Source organism: Oncorhynchus nerka, linkage group LG12, assembly GCF_034236695.1.
Source record: "Oncorhynchus nerka isolate Pitt River linkage group LG12, Oner_Uvic_2.0, whole genome shotgun sequence".
Taxonomy (NCBI): domain Eukaryota; kingdom Metazoa; phylum Chordata; class Actinopteri; order Salmoniformes; family Salmonidae; genus Oncorhynchus; species Oncorhynchus nerka.
This window is the reverse complement of record NC_088407.1, coordinates 79,885,790-79,904,015: the sequence shown is the minus strand read 5'-3', so window position 1 is coordinate 79,904,015 and position 18,226 is coordinate 79,885,790. Positions and strand designations below refer to the sequence as shown.

Here is an 18,226-nt window from a genome sequence, read left to right as displayed (position 1 = left end):
AACCACAGCTTTTTCCCCTTTTGATTGACAGGTACCCAATATTTGAGAACCCGTACCCTCTGTCGATCCACGAGTCTCCAGTGACGTGCGTGGAGTACTTTGCTGACTGCCCTCCTGAACTCATACCTGCACTTTACTCTGTGGGCTCCCGGCAAAAGAGACAGGGTTACAGTAAGAAGGTAATGTGTCCCACTTAAAAAAAACTGTTCTAGAGTAAGTAGTTCTATATTTTGGTTGTATCTATATGGTCACACGGTTATTGTTGTGTAGTAAAGGCATTTTTTTGTATTTCCAGGAATGGCCTATAAGTGGTGGTAACTGGGGCCAAGGCACACTGAGCTACCCTGAGATCATCGTCACTGGGTGAGTACCTACCGAACACCTGAGGGCTGAAACACAACCATAGAGATTGTAAAATGTACTTCTATACGTAAGTCTTTTGAAGTGTGCACAACACTTACCTAACAAACTGTATTACAATTATGTACAGTGCCTTCGGAAAGTATTCAGACCCCTTGACTTTTCCCAAATTTTGCTACGTTACAGCCTTATTCTAAAATGGATTAAACAAAAAAGAAATCCTCAGCAATCTACACACAATACCCCATAATGACAAAGCGAAAACAGGTTTTTAGAGATTTTAGCAAATATATTTAAAAACAGAAAAGATACCTTATTTCCATAAGTAGACCCTTTGCTATGAGACTTAAAATTAGGCTCAGGTGCATCCTGTTTCCATTGATCATCCTACAACTTGATTGGAGTCCACCTGTGTTACATTCAATTGATTAGATAGGATTTGGAAAGCATGCCCCTGTCTATATAAGGTTGTTGACAGTTGACCGTGCATGTCAGAACAAAAACCAAGCCATGATGTCGACGGAATTGTCCGTAGAGCTCCAAGACGGGATTGTGTCAAGGCACAGATCTGGGGAAGGGTACAAAAACATTTCTGCAACATTGAAGGCCCCCAAGAACACTGTGGCCTCCATCATTCTTAAATGGAAGAAGTTTGGAACCACCAATTATCTTCCTAGAACTGACTACCCTGGCAAACTGAGCAATCTGGGGAGAAGAGCCTTGGTCAGGGAGGTGACCAAGAACCTGATGGTCATTCTGACAGAGCTCTAGAGTTCCTCTATCCAGAAGGACAAGCATCTCTGCAGCACGCCACCAATCAGGCCTTTATTGTAAAGTGGCCAGATGGAAGCCAATCCTCTGCAAAAGACACATGACAGCCTGCTTGGAGTTTGTCAAAAGGCACCTAAAGACTCTCAGACCATGAGAAACAAGATTCTCTGGTCTGATGAAACAAAGCTTGAATTCTTTGGCCTGAATGCCAAGCATCACATCTGGAGGAAACCTGTCACCGTCCTTACGGTGAAGCGGCAGGGACTGGGAGACTGGTCAGGATCGAGGCAAAGGTTAATGGAGCAAAGTACAGAGAGATCCTTGATGAAAACCTGATCCAGAGCACTCAGGACCTCAGACTGGGGCAAAAGTCCACAACAGGACAACAACCCTAAGCACACAGCCAAGACAACACAAGAGTGGCTAAATGTCCTTGAGCGGCCCAGCCAGAGCCCGGACTTGAACCCGATCGAACATCTCTGGAGAGACCTGAAAATAGTTGTGCAGCAACGCTCCCCATCCAACCTGACAGAGCCTGAGAGGATCTGCAGAGAAGAATGGGAAAAACTCCCCAAATACAGGTGTGCCAAGCTTTCAGCGTCATACCCAAGAAGACTCACGGATGTAATCGCTGCCAATGGTGCTTCAACAAAGTACTGACTAAAGGGTCTGAATATTTATGTAAATGTAATATTTCATTTTTTTATTTTTAGTAAATTAGCAACATTTTCTAAAAACCTATTTTTGCTTTGTCATTATGTGTGTTGATTGATGGGGGGGGGGGATTTAACACATTTTAGAAAACGTCTGTAACATAACAATGTGGAAAAGTTCTAGCGTTCCAAATACTTCCCGAAGGCACTGTATTTACGATATGAGTTTACCAACACAGCTGATCCCATTTTCCTTCTTTGCCATGAACAGACATGCTGACGGATCAATCAAGTTTTGGGATGCTTCTGCAAGTGAGTATGCTTTTTCATTTGATTCCTTCCATATATAATTGGATGAAATAAGAATACCACAACGGTTCGTCCTTTTTGTGAAGAAATGTAATTAATTTGTATACAGTATGTAGAGCCAATGATACCTGTAGATCAATGCTCATAGTTCATTATAATATATGTTAACATGACATTTTATTCATTTAGCAGATGCTCTTATCCAGAGCGACTTACAGGAACAATTAGGGCTAAGTGCATTGCTCAAGGGCACATGGACAGATTTTTCACATAGTCATCTCTGGGATTTGAAACAGCGACCCTTTCAGTTACTTGCCCAATGCTTTTAACCACACCAGACTAACTGCCACCCCCATTGTCTCCCTTCCTCTGTCCTAGTAATGCTCCAAGTACTGTACAAGCTGAAGACTGCCAAGGTGTTTGAGAAGGCTCTAAAGGGCGGTAAGGAGGAGAAGCTGAGCACAGAGATAGTGGATGAGGATCCCTTTGCCATCCAGACTTTGTGGTGGTGCCCAGAGAGCAGAATGCTGTGTGTGGCCGGAGTCTCCGCCCACGTCATCATCTATAGGTTCAGCAAACAGGAAATAACCACAGAGGTGGTGCAGGTAACCATAGCAACCAGTTTCAATATTCTATTTATGCAGTGTTTTGTATAATATCTGCACCGTATTATAATGTAAACAGTTTCTCAATATTATATCAAAACATTATGAACACCTGCTCTTTCCATGACTTAGACTGACCAGGTGGAAGCTATGATCCCGTATTGATGTCACTTGTTAAATGCACTTCAGTCAGTGTAGACGAAGGGGAGGAGACCGGTTAAATAACATTAAAATAATTAAAATAATATTTAAGCCTTGAGACAATTGAGCCATGGATTGTGTATGTGTCTTTGAACGGGGTATGGTAGTAAGTGCCAGGCTCACAGGTTTGTGTCAAGAACTGCAACACTGCTGAGTTTTTCACGCTCGACAGTTTCCTGTATGTATCAAAAATGGTCCTCCACCTAAAGGACATCGAGCCAACTTGACACAAATGTGGGAAGCATTGGAGTCAACATGGGCCAACATCCCTGTGGAACACTTTCAACACCTTGTAGAGACCATGTCCCAATGAATTGAGGCAACTCAATATTAGCAAGGTGTTCCTGATGTTTTGTACACTCAGTGTATTGTATACCAGCGATGTGAGGGTGTGTACCAGTGATGTGAGGGTGTGTACCAGTGATGTGAGGGTGTATACCAGCAATGTGAGGCTGTATACTATACCAGCAATGTGAGGATGTATACCAGCAATGTGTTTTTTACCTGACTAATCAGGAATTCCTTATTTTCTGGCATTGATAAATAATTTAAAAAATAAATTCCTAATTTATTTGATATGCCTTTTATTATCGTTTTCCAGATGTTTACCAGCTATTAGTCTTTCTGTTTCTAGGTATTATTACTCTCTCTCCTCAGCTGTTGGAGGTGCGTATGCAGGGTGAGCTGAACGATGTGGATTCTCCAGACCCAGCAGGAGACCATCCTCCCACCCCCTCTACCCCAGTACCCCCTCCTCCTCCAGCCCTACCCAGGAGGGAGAGCCCCCTGAGGCCCAGCCCTTCACCTCTGATGACCGGCCCAGGGATAACGTACCAGGCCTTAAGTATGGACCACCAGACAGTGCATGTTCTTCTCCTGCCAGGCATTGACATTTTCTATTGTAGACTTCAAAACTCCAGTATTCTGTTTTATTACAAGAAGTGTCATCCATGAAGAAAAGACAAGATCATGATAAGTAGGCTATTTGTATGTAAGATTAATGCACGTACAAATGCATTATAAACCGTGAACAATAGGTGATGGTGTAGCATTGAATCTAGGTACAGTAAGGACTGTTCACTGCATGTTGTCTGGTGTGTCGTGTCTGCAGGGTCTGGAGCGCCCCTCTGAAGCAGTCTCCTGGTTACCAGGTGGAGCTGGTCATTCAACTGGTCTGGGTTAGTGGGGAGCCGCCGCAGCAGATCACCAGCCTGGCCGTCAGCTCGTCAGACGGACTGTAAGTCCGCCTGTCCGTCCATCTGTCAGCATGAACCTCTGCTCTCTTGATGGTCAAGGTGTACATGAGACACATCACCTACAGCTGTATTCATGCAGTGAGCAGAGATCACAGACAAATGGAATATACTGGAACTCAGGGCATATCATTTACTTTTTGGTCAATCAGGACAAATCTACCAGCCACTCAGATGTTTTACTAGCCGAAATATTTTTCCTGCTAAAATTACACCAACAAAACACACACAAAAGAATGAGCATGCTTTGTAATGTTAGGTGACCGTGATGGTTTGAGGGCCAGATTGGATTTTTTTTCTCCATTTTTTTACCAGACAAGTTGACTGAGAACACGTTCTCATTTACAGCAACGACCTGAGGAATAGTTACAGGGAGAGGAGTGGGATGAATGAGCCAATTGTAAACTGGGGATTATTAGGTGACCGTGATGGATTGAGGGCCAGATTGGGAATTTAGCCAGGACACCGGGGTTAACTCCCCTACTCTTAAGATAAGTGCCATGGGATCTTTAATGACCTCAGAGAGTCAGAACACCCGTTTAACGTCCCATCCGAAAGACGACACCCTACACCCGGCAGTGTCCCCAATCACTGCCCTGGGGCATTGGGATATTTTTTAGACCAGAGGAAAGAGTGCCTCCTACTGGCCCTCCAACACCACTTCCAGCAGCATCTGGTTTCCCATCCAGGGACTGACCAGGACCAACCCTGCTTAGCTTCAGAAGCAAGCCAGCAGTGGCTGGTATGCTGCTGGCGCAATACATGTATTACTAGTAAGAAGTAATGTGGTATATTGTTTAATTACATTTTTATTAACCAAAATATCATGTGAGACAAAAATGTTCACCTGCCCCTTTAAGGGCGTGAGTTTACCGCGGTAGCGCGACTTCAGTCATGTTTGTGCCTGTGAGATTGAGTCTGACTAATAGAGGCGTTGTCTTCTCTTCCCCTAGCAGTTGAAACTCAAACATAGAAATACGACCTAGCTTGTGAACAAAACAATGAAACTAGCCAAGAAACACCAGGACAAAGTCTCACTTCAGTAGACTTTGGTTTCAAGTAAATTAGACCAACTTTTATGCCTGCGCTAGCACTTTTAAATGAATCTTTCACTCAGCTCTTCACTTGCTGCGCACAGCTATGGAGCGAGATACCTGCCAAAAGGTTGGGATAGGATAGTAAGAAAATCCATACGGAAATTGTTAGGATCGTAAGAAAAACCATGTGTGAAACGTAAACATGAAATTGAATCTGTGAACATACGAACACCAGGTTACGATTACGGAAGAACATTTTAGACTTGAACAAATCTAGTGTTGCAATTCTGACGTACAATAATACCTTTCAGAGTTTTGGCAGTTTCATCTCGCCAACAAACAAAATGTACACAAACGGCCTGTGTAGAAATAAGGGAAACCGGAAAGAGGCATCTTGCACGTTTTCAAGTTAAAAGTCTCCGTTCTCTCGTACTCTTCAGTTGAGTTTACTTCACATTTAGGTTGCTAATGTAATGGATCTGTTTACCAGCGCAAGTCTAGATAGCACTAGCTGTATTATGCCTACAGTTAAGTTTCAGTCTGCTAGTTGTATCTCTACAGCATGGACATATCTCTGGGTGACGTGGACATCCTCATGCACCTTATCAAAATATGACTCAGTATCGCACCATCCCATTCTCTGGGGTCTGTCTGCAATCATAACCAGTAGAATCTAACAGGAATAATGAATCATAACTAGTAGTATCTAACAGGAATAATGAATCATAACCAGTAGTATCTAACAGGAATAATGAATCATAACCAGTAGTATCTAACAGGAATAATGAATCATAACCAGTAGTATCTAACAGGAATAATGAATCATAACCAGTAGTATCTAACAGGAATAATGAATCATAACCAGTAGTATCTAACAGGAATAATGAATCATAACCAGTAGTATCTAACAGGAATAATGAATCATAACCAGTAGTATCTAACAGGAATAATGAATCATAACCAGTAGTATCTAACAGGAATAATGAATCATAACCAGTAGTATCTAACAGGAATAATGAATCATAACCAGTAGTATCTAACAGGAATAATGAATCATAACCAGTAGTATCTAACAGGAATAATGAATCATAACCAGTAGTATCTAACAGGAATAATGAATCATAACCAGTAGTATCTAACAGGAATAATGAATCATAACCAGTAGTAGTATCTAACAGGAATGTTTAATGATAACCAGTAGTAGTATCTAACAGGAATAATGAATCATAACCAGTAGTATCTAACAGGAATAATGAATCATAACCAGTAGTATCTAACAGGAATAATGAATCATAATAATAGCTGTATGGTGAATCTGTTAATTATGTATGACCACTGGAGTCATCGCCACTCAACATATTTTTTATATAATATTTTGATATTTATTTAATCACTCAATCTTTCAAATTCTGTAGGAGAGGTAAATATGAATGTAAAATAATTTGACATGATTTATATGAACAGGGTCATGAACATATGGATTTTGAAATGAACAAGAGGTTAAACGTAGGCTAAGTCTAGCATAAGCTTCCTCCCACACTTGACACTTTCCAATAACTCTGTTGCAGTGGTCTTAGGTAGTCTCCAGGCCTATTTGCCGACTAGCCAAATAAAATAGTGCCTAGCATGCATGATGCGTGCAACTCCTCAGTCCAACATATTTGAACATTTCATTCAATCTTCAGTATGTCATCCATTCAGTTCCAATAAGAACTCAATTCAAGAGAACAGAACAGTCTTATTCTTTTGTTTATTGAAATCAGTGTGTGTATTCAAAACGTATCTAAATTCTCCAAAGTTCTTTCATAATTCAATGTTTAATTTAGGCCTATCCAAATACAAAATAGGCCTTTTTGGGGTTAACTGTCTTGGGTTAACTGCCTTGTTCAGGGGCAGAACAACAGGTTTTTACCTTGTCAGCTCGGTGATTCGATTTTGCAACCTTTTGGTTTCTAGTCCAACGCTCTAACCACTAGGCTACCTGCCGCTCCTTGAATAGGCTATAGATAGTCTTGACCATTGGGACCCCTTGGCTAGTTGGCTCAGGACAGGTTACAGCCAAGACTTAACCAATATGTCGTTTTGTCTCATTTATTGATATGGATATAGCCTCTACGTGATGGGGTTGTGCAACGTAAATGGCTATAACAAGCCTCCATGCAGAGTGGAATTGACTAATACAACAGTCAAAAGGCCTAGTATAAGGTCTACAGTCCGTGCTCCCAAATACTGCTTACATGATCACCACAGTAGCCGCACGCGGCTATAAAAATTAATTTTGAAATATGGCCATTAAATAACACACAACACAGCATGGTATATTTAGATAGTGGAATAGGCCCAGCGCAGGCAGTTATTCTAGACAAGGCTCTTCTGTGAATTTATCATTCTCACACAAGTCATTTGCTGAAGGCCCAAGCCTATACTACGTCATCGACTGGTATAACGTCGTTATTGAATGCAGTTCTAAAACAAGCTCTAGACTTTTATTTTGGAAATGAAACCTGAAGCTGCAAAGCAACACTAACATCTGGGTTAGAGTTGCTCGATAGACTAGCAATGTTCGGTTTATGTCCGTTGCAGATGCCACATCACTGACAAAAGTTTGTACGTATAAAAAAGATCTGTAACCAAGTGAAGGGAGAAGTAAAGGGTGTTTACAAATCTAATTGAACATTTACGTTTAGTGTTTCACGCATGGCTTTTCTTACAATCCTAACAATTTACTTCTGGATTTTTATAACGATCCTAACGAAGCGTACGTTCAACCTTTTGTCAGCGATCTCGCTCCATACACTTCCCCCAGCCAGGCAGTGTTACAGGGAGAGGTGGAATTAGACTATATAGGATTTGTAGTTATTTGACTTTAATTTACCAGCTATGAAACAAAAGGGCAGAAATCATTTGAAAACAGCTACTGCAGCATCACTATTTTTTAATTATTTTTTATTAACAAATGTGAGTGAAATGCTCGCCCTGTGGAGCCCTGACCACAAGGCAACGTGGCGCCTGTGGAGCCCTGACCACAAGGCAACGTGGCGCACTGTGGAGCCCTGACCACAAGGCAACGTGGCGCACTGTGGAGCCCTGACCACAAGGCAACGTGGCGCACTGTGGAGCCCTGACCACAAGGCAACGTGGCGCACTGTGGAGCCCTGACCACAAGGCAACGTGGCGCACTGTGGAGCCCTGACCACAAGGCAACGTGGCGCACTGTGGAGCCCTGACCACAAGGCAACGTGGCGCACTGTGGAGCCCTGACCACAAGGCAACGTGGCGCACTGTGGAGCCCTGACCACAAGGCAACGTGGCGCACTGTGGAGCCCTGACCACAAGGCAACGTGGCGCACTGTGGAGCCCTGACCACAAGGCAACGTGGCGCACTGTGGAGCCCTGACCACAAGGCAACGTGGCGCACTGTGGAGCCCTGACCACAAGGCAACGTGGCTCCTTGTGGAGCCCTGACCACAAGGCAACGTGGCTCCTTGTGGAGCCCTGACCACAAGGCAACGTGGCGCACTGTGGAGCCCTGACCACAAGGCAACGTGGCGCACTGTGGAGCCCTGACCACAAGGCAACGTGGCGCACTGTGGAGCCCTGACCACAAGGCAACGTGGCGCACTGTGGAGCCCTGACCACAAGGCAACGTGGCGCACTGTGGAGCCCTGACCACAAGGCAACGTGGCGCACTGTGGAGCCCTGACCACAAGGCAACGTGGCGCACTGTGGAGCCCTGACCACAAGGCAACGTGGCGCACTGTGGAGCCCTGACCACAAGGCAACGTGGCGCACTGTGGAGCCCTGACCACAAGGCAACGTGGCGCACTGTGGAGCCCTGACCACAAGGCAACGTGGCGCACTGTGGAGCCCTGACCACAAGGCAACGTGGCTCACTGGAGCCCTGACCACAAGGCAACGTGGCGCACTGTGGAGCCCTGACCACAAGGCAACATGGCTGGGGAAATAGACATCTTACCCACAAACTGCATTTGGCAGGTGTTAATTTTAGGCCCTGCTGTAACTGAATCGAAGGCTTTATTGGTTGTATGTTGGACTTAAAACAGTTTGTTGTTTCTAAAACTCGAGTTCAGTAAAAATGATGAACCTTTTATTTTCCTCCCACAGTGTGGTGTTTGGCAACAGCAGCGGTCTGGCTGTCGTGGACTACCTTCAGAAGAGCCTCCTCCTGAACATGAGCACGTCAGAGCTGTACAGTCCCTCAGACCCCTACCAGAGACAGCCTCGGTCGCCTCGCAAGACACGCCAGCCATCTGGAGGTGAAGGGAGCATGCGTTCACATCTTAATGTTCAGTTGAGTAGGCTACGGCATGTAGCTATGTTCACAGAAATTAAAGGAAGTATGTTCACACAGAATGTCGTGTCAAAAAAGACTACAATATCTTCCTTGTGTTGTTTTAAATGCCCACCCTCATACTTAAGTATGTTCTCTAGAACCCCTACCTGATAGTGTCATGAAAGTGATTAGTGTAGTAGTGTGTTGTCAAGTGAGTTGTAGTTTGGACTGAAAGGTATTGATAGTCCAGAGTATAGAATGAGAACACAACTACTGTATATAACGGAGATCTCTGTGGTCCAGTGTATGCCTGACCTATTAAAGCCAGTAAGCTAGCGAGAGGAGCAGGCCTCACACTAGGCTTGGACGGTAACCAGATTTTAATTTCCTCATACAGTCCTTCTCTCATCCCGGGATTTACAATATTACCGACATAGCACACAAGTGGGTGATAAAAAGGCAAGAAAAGCCCATTGGTCCTCTTATTACCAGAATGCTGAAAAAATTTGCACAAACTAATAGAGAAATTGCATAAATGCTAACGAGTGAAAACAAGCAAACTAATTTTAAAGACCGGCAAATCCAGCTCATAAAGTTATACAAGCATAGCTAGTAGCACTACCAAATGTCATTTTCATTGACTGTTGACATTTACAAGCGAAAGTGAACGAGATAAACGGTGCAAATGAACGAAGAGGTGATGCATGCTTTGTTGAAGGAAAAGCATGTGTGCAAATGAACTGAGCATAAGAGGTGATGCATGCTTTGAAGGAAGAGCAGCATGTGAGAGCATAGGGAGAAGAATAGAGAAGGAAAGAGCAGCATGTGTACACAGAGCATAGGGGAGAAGAATAGAGAAGGAAGAGCAGCATGTGTACACTGAGCATAGGGGAGGAATAGAGAAGAAGAATAGATGTGTACAAGGGAGAAGAATAAGAAGGAAGAGCAGCATGTGTACACAGAGCATAGGGGAGAAGAATAGAGAAGGAAGAGCAGCATGTGTACACTGAGCATAGGGGAGAAGAATAGAAGGAAGAGAAGAGAGCATAGGGGAGAAGAATAGAGAAGGAAGAGCACATGTGTACACAGAGCATAGGGGAGAAGAATAGAGAAGGAAGAGCAGCATGTGTACACTGAGCATAGGGGAGAAGAATAGAGAAGGGAAGAGTACACAGCATAGGGGAGAAGAATAGAGAAGGAAGAGCACACAGAGCATAGGGGAGAAGAATAGAGAAGGAAGAGCAGCATGTGTACAGAGCATAGGGGAGAAGAATAGGAAGGAAGAGCAGCATGTGTACACAGAGCATAGGGGAGAAGAATAGAGAAGGAAGAGCAGCATGTGTACACAGAGCATAGGGGAGAAGAATAGAGAAGGAAGAGCAGCATGTGTACACTGAGCATAGGGGAGAAGAATAGAGAAGGAAGAGCAGCATGTGTACACAGAGCATAGGGGAGAAGAATAGAGAAGGAAGAGCAGCATGTGTACACTGAGCATAGGAGAGAAGAATAGAGAAGGAAGAGCAGCATGTGTACACTGAGCATAGGGGAGAAGGATAGAGAAGGAAGAGCAGCATGTGTACACTGAGCATAGGGAGAAGAATAGAGAAGGAAGGAGTACAAGAGCATAGAAGAAGGAAGAGCAGCATGTGTACACTAGGGGAGCATAGGGGAGAAGAATAGGGGAGAAGAAGGAAGAGCAGCATGTGTACACTGAGCATAGGGGAGAAGAATAGAGAAGGAAGAGCAGCATGTGTACACTGAGCATAGGGGAGAAGAATAGAGAAGGAAGAGCAGCATGTGTACACTGAGCATAGGGGAGAAGAATAGAGAAGGAAGAGCAGAGAAGAATAGGGGAGAAGAAGGAAGGAAGAAGCAGTACACAGCATAGAGAAGGAAGAGCAGCATGTGTACACAGAGCACAGCATGTGTACACTGAGGGGAGAAGAATAGAGAAGGAAGAGCAGCATGTGTACACTGAGCATAGGGGAGAAGAATAGAGAAGGAAGAGCAGCATGTGTACACTGAGCATAGGGGAGAAGAATAGAGAAGGAAGAGCAGCATGTGTACACTGAGCATAGGGGAGAAGAATAGAGAAGGAAGAGCAGCATGTGTACACTGAGCATAGGGGAGAAGAATAGAGAAGGAAGAGCAGCATGTGTGAGCATAGGGAGAAGAATAGAGAAGGAAGACAGCATGTGTACACTGAGCATAGGGGAGAAGAATAGAGAAGGAAGAGCAGCATGTGTACACAGAGCATAGGGGAGAAGAATAGAAGGAAGAGCATGTGATAGGAAAGAGCATGTGACAGAGCATAGGGGAGAAGAATAGAGAAGGAAGAGCAGCATGTGTACACTGAGCATAGGGGAGAAGATAGAGAAGAAGAAGGAAGAGCAGCATGTGTACACTGAGCATAGGGGAGAAGAATAGAGAAGGGAAGAGCAGCATAGGAGAGAAGGTACACTGAGCATAGGGAGAAGAATAGAGAAGGAAGAGCAGCATGTACACTGAGCAGAAGAATAGAGAGGAAGAGCAGCATGTGTACACTGAGCATAGGGGAGAAGAATAGAGAAGGAAGAGCAGCATGTGTACACTGAGCATAGGGGAGAAGAATAGAGAAGGAAGAGCAGCATGTGTACACTGAGCATAGGGGAGAATAGAAGGAAGGCAGCAGTACACTGAGCATAGGGGAGAAGTAGAGAAGGAAGAGCAGAGCATAGGGAGAAGAATAGAGAAGGAAGAGCAGCATGTGTACACTGAGCATAGGGGAGAAGAATAGAGAAGGAAGAGCAGCATGTGTACACTGAGCATAGAGCATAGGGAGAAGAATAGAGAAGGAAGAGCAGCATGTGTACACAGAGCATAGGGGAGAGAGAAGGAAGAGCAGCATGTGTACACAGAGCATAGGGGAGAAGAATAGAGAAGGAAGAGCAGCATGTGTACACATAGGGGAGAAGAATATAGAAGGAAGAGCAGCATGTGAGCATAGGGGAGAGAAGAATAGAGAAGGAAGAGCAGCATGTGTACACTGAGCATAGGGGAGAAGGATAGAGAAGGAAGAGCAGCATGTGTACACTGAGCATAGGGGAGAAGAATAGAGAAGGAAGAGCAGCATGTGTACACTGAGCATAGGGGAGAAGAATAGAGAAGGAAGAGCAGCATGTGTACACTGAGCATAGGGGAGAAGAATAGAGAAGGAAGAGCAGCATGTGTACACTGAGCATAGGAGAGAAGAATAGAGAAGGAAGAGCAGCATGTGTACACAGAGAATAATCCATCTGTTCAGTGCCACTATAGAAGCCACAGAGAAACATGCTCATCATGACTGGGCTCTGTCTGTGCCGTGTTTGGAGTGCCCTGCCTTTTGCGTCCGCTGGTCGAAAGTAAATGTACATTTTAGAGCACTGTACACAAACACATTAGAGTAGGGCTTCACGCTTGTTGTTGCCTCTGACTGCCATGTCATTTCTGTCACCAATACATGCTATCTCTCTCTGTCTTGCCATACTTCCTCTTATTCTCTTTCTTTATCTTGTCGTCCTACCACTCATGTTTCTCATTGTGGTCATGTCATCCTTGGCTTAGTGAGCCTCCAGGGGCTCAGCAGGACTGGGTTCAATAGTGCTCTTCAGTCATGCCCTGACTCAAATGTGGATAACTAAGCCTACAATTTCAATGTACTCACAAATCGAGTCATCTTGTCATAATGTGATTTACCGTAAAAATATATGAGAGTTAATTTATATTTAAGTAATTAGTCTCAAAAACGGTGGTATTGTTTTTAAACCCATACATACTGATCTGCAGTACTATTGGAGTGAATGCAGTTGCTAGCCTCTGTGAGTTAGCTGTTTTTCTGTTCTGATTCACTATCATTGTTTTGTCTCACCTATTTTCCTCTGTTGATCTCTCTCTATGGCCTTGTAAAGACAAAGACATTCCGCCTGTGACATCTTGCATGTCCCGCCTTTCTATATTTTATACGTCTATGAAAAAGACCTATCATTCTTCTAACTCCCGTAAGTCATCTCATGTTTATCACAATCTTTGTCTTCTCTCTTTCTCTCTCCACCTCTCTCTTTCTCTTCAATCTGCCTTTTCTGTCAAGGCAGATTCCTCTCACTGTCTATTTCGTGCCTGTTCTCCACATCTCTGTGATAATATCACATTGGTCTAAGACATGTCTGTTCTCCACAGCTCTCAGTGATAATATCACATTGGTCTAAGACATGTCTGTTCTCCACAGCTCTGTGATAATATCACATTGGTCTAAGACATGTCTGTTCTCCACAGCTCTCAGTGATAATATCACATTGGTCTAAGACATGTCTGTTCTTCACAGCTCTGTGATAACATCACATTGGTCTAAGACATGTCTGTTCTTCACAGCTCTGTGATAACATCACATTGGTCTAAGACATGTCTGTTCTTCACAGCTCTGTGATAATATCACATTGGTCTAAGACATGTCTGTTCTTCACAGCTCTGTGATAACATCACATTGGTCTAAGACATGTCTGTTCTTCACAGCTCTCAGTGATAATATCACATTGGTCTAAGACATGTCTGTTCTTCACAGCTCTGTGATATCACATTGGTCTAAGACATGTCTGTTCTTCACAGCTCTCAGTGATAATATCACATTGGTCTAAGACATGTCTGTTCTTCACAGCTCTCAGTGATAACATCACATTGGTCTAAGACATGTCTGTTCTTCACAGCTCTCAGTGATAATATCACATTGGTCTAAGACATGTCTGTTCTTCACAGCTCTCAGTGATAATATCACATTGGTCTAAGACATGTCTGTTCTTCACAGCTCTGTGATATCACATTGGTCTAAGACATGTCTGTTCTTCACAGCTCTCAGTGATAATCACATTGGTCTAAGAAATGTCTGTTCTCCACAGCTCTGTGATAATATCACATTGGTCTAAGACATGTCACAGTGATAATATCACATTGGTCTAAGACATGTCTGTTCTTCACAGCTCTGTGATAACATCACATTGGTCTAAGACATGTCTGTTCTTCACAGCTCTCAGTGATAATATCACATTGGTCTAAGACATGTCTGTTCTTCACAGCTCTGTGATAATATCACATTGGTCTAAGACATGTCTGTTCTCCACAGCTCTCAGTGATAATATCACATTGGTCTAAGACATGTCTGTTCTTCACAGCTCTGTGATAACATCACATTGGTCTAAGACATGTCTGTTCTTCACAGCTCTCAGTGATAATATCACATTGGTCTAAGACATGTCTGTTCTTCACAGCTCTGTGATAATATCACATTGGTCTAAGACATGTCTGTTCTTCACAGCTCTGTGATAATATCACATTGGTCTAAGACATGTCTGTTCTCCACAGCTCTCAGTGATAATATCACATTGGTCTAAGACATGTCTGTTCTTCACAGCTCTGTGATAATATCACATTGGTCTAAGACATGTCTGTTCTTCACAGCTCAGTGATAATATCACATTGGTCTAAGACATGTCTGTTCTCCACAGCTCTCAGTGATAATATCACATTGGTCTAAGACATGTCTGTTCTTCACAGCTCTCAGTGATAATATCACATTGGTCTAAGACATGTCTGTTCTTCACAGCTCTCAGTGATAATATCACATTGGTCTAAGACATGTCTGTTCTCCACAGCTCTCAGTGATAACATCACATTGGTCTAAGACATGTCTGTTCTTCACAGCTCTCAGTGATAATATCACATTGGTCTAAGACATGTCTGTTCTTCACAGCTCTCAGTGATAATATCACATTGCTCTAAGACATGTCTGTTCTCCACAGCTCTCAGTGATAATATCACATTGGTCTAAGACATGTCTGTTCTTCACAGCTCTCAGTGATAATATCACATTGGTCTAAGACATGTCTGTTCTCCACAGCTCTCAGTGATAACAGCGATGGAAACAACATTTCAGAGGAGAAAAGCAGCAAATCACCAACGTCAGGTAACATTTAATTCTCCATTACTGCATAATACAAAACGCAATCTACCTTTTTCTTGAGAAAGTACGAGAAGGACATGTTCGATATACATGTTTATCCATTTAGCTGCTTTTCAGTATCAAGGAGTGTTGAATGAGTTGATGTCCACTGAAGTGTTCTTGTTACCAGGCTCTACGACGCCCACCAATTCAGACGATGAACACAAACAGAAAAGGTTTATAGAAATGGGTACTGTATAACACTGATAAATCAACATCTGCAGAGCTTCATTCTTCCCAAACGTTCTGGCCGTCGGAAATGCAATGCAATTTTACATTTGCCTTTGTCTTTTTAAAACACATTTGCAGTGAAGTCCAAAAGCAGGCGCTTTTCCAAGACGGTTGCCAATGACTTTGGTAGTGTATGATCCCTGTGTTATAAACTCTACTGCTTTCTTTCTCTCACCGACCTCACTGGGCTTCAAACCAAGGCTATGCCCTAATCCAACATGGCCGACCTCACTGGGCTTCTAACCAAGGCTATGCCCTAATCCAACATGGCCGACCTCACTGGGCTTCTAACCAAGGCTATGCCCTAATCCAACATGGCCGACCTCACTGGGCTTCTAACCACGGCTATGCCCTAATCCAACATGGCCGATCTCACTGGGTTTCTAAACAAGGCTGTGCCCTAATCCAACATGGCTGACCTCACTGGGTTTCTAAACAAGGCTGTGCCCTAATCCAACATGGCCGACCTCACTGGGTTTCTAAACAAGGCTGTGCCCTAATCCAACATGGCCGACCTCACTGGGTTTCTAAACAAGGCTGTGCCCTAATCCAACATGGCCGACCTCACTGGGCTTCTAACCAAGGCTGTGCCCTAACCAACATGGCCGACCTCACTGGGTTTCTAAACAAGGCTGTGCCCTAATCCAACATGGTCTCTTACCGACATCACTGGGCTTCTAACCAAGGCTATGCCCTAATCCAACATGGCCGACCTCACTGGGTTTCTAAACAAGGCTGTGCCCTAATCCAACATGGTCTCTTACCGACATCACTGGGCTTCTAACCAAGGCTATGCCCTAATCCAACATGGCCGACCTCACTGGGTTTCTAAACAAGAGGTTGTGCCCCAATCCAACATGGCCGCCTATGCATCATGTGCTAATGAAGGTGATGGAGAAGAAACGTACTCAATCTGTGGGTTGTTTTTGTCAATCACAAGGTTGCTGATGTCTATTAAAGTGATCCTCTGCACTTTGTCAAATGCATGATTGATAGAGGGGTATCCACTTGTATCTCTTAGGACCAAATGTATTATGCTTTTTTGCACTAATTATGCTTTTTTGCATTGTTGTACCTGTTCTTTCTAGAGGGAATATAATGTTAAATAAAGACACTAAAAACATTTTATTTTATCACTCATCTAAAAGTGGTGTATGTTTTCACTGGTTCAAATGTATACTAACTCTGACCATTAATCTCTTAACTAATTTCTAACAAATTGAGGTATTGGGAATGTTCATCAGTAGAATAACGCAAGATTCGGTTTGACCAACTAAAAAAAAAACATATTTTTATTACAGAGCTTTAATACTTGATTATTCACTTTAATGATTTTCCCTCCCATTCCTCCCCAGTCATTTTTTAAAAAATAACCAATAATCAATCTCTTTTTCTTGTCTACCTCTTGCTTTGTGCGTGTGTGATGCACTCAATGACCGGCTGCCTCTGAGTCTCAATGCTAATTCTACATTCTAATGCTAATTCTACATTATAATGCTAATTCTACAGTCTAATTCTACATTCTAATTCTACAGTCTCCTCAAACTTTTTGCCAATGAATGATGGATGACACAAATTGCTGAAAGTGATCAAAACAAGTAGCGTTTTAATGGAGATCATTGTATTTGACATTCATTTTGCTTGATTCCAAAGTATTAATTTGTAAAGAGGGCATGTTTTATTTAATTTATTTATTTGTATTTATTTTCCTTGCAGCCAAGATGTCAAAGAAAATTAGCTCACCTACAGAGCAAAAGACAGGCCTGGGTAAGCCCTTATCACTTTGTGTTGATTACATTCCATAGTAGCCCTTTTACCTTTCAGGTTCTATTCCCACTTCCTAATTAAACCAAACTTTCCTTACAGTTTCAATGTTTGTTTGTTTGAGAGTGTAGCCCTAGCCTGGTGGTACCAGCCTAATAGCTGCGTTCTCCATTGTGCATCAGAATTGTGTGCTATCTCACGATCAGGCTGGTTCCACCTGTAAGAAAGACGTGTCACTGAATGTGTAAAATTAAAATTCTGTTATCTTGTAAACTGAGACACATGTATTCTCTGTTTGGTCTCCATAAGCAGAGGAGAGGGTGCGACAGCAGCGCTCTCTCCCATATAAGAGGTGCTTTTGTTGTATGAAGGAGGGCAAGGAGTCCAGAACTTTGACCTTTGACTTTTGATACTAACTCTGACTGACAGACTTGTTGGTTCCAGCCTCTGCATCTCTCTGATTCAGAGGGGTTGGGTTAAATGCGGAAGACACATTTCAGTTGAATGTATTCAGTTGTACAACTGACTAGATATCTCCCTTTCCCTTGTTTCACTTGCCATGCTATTCAAACTGCTAAACATGTGGTAAAGTATTGTCCCCTCCTGTCTCCTTAAGTTAAATACTGCATAAGGAAGGTATGGCTTTTTCTAGATGTTTCACATTGAGAACACACCTTCATCTTTGGCCAAATGGCCATGGTCCTACTGTAGGTGAATTAGGTGCTAAACTTATTTGTCGTT

The 18,226-nt window shown here is 43.2% G+C and overlaps 1 pseudogene; it reads left to right on the top strand.

The window, feature by feature from the left end:
- LOC115121645 (syntaxin-binding protein 5-like) overlaps window positions 1–18,226 on the top strand; it is a 47,166-nt pseudogene that overhangs the window by 22,760 nt on the left and 6,180 nt on the right.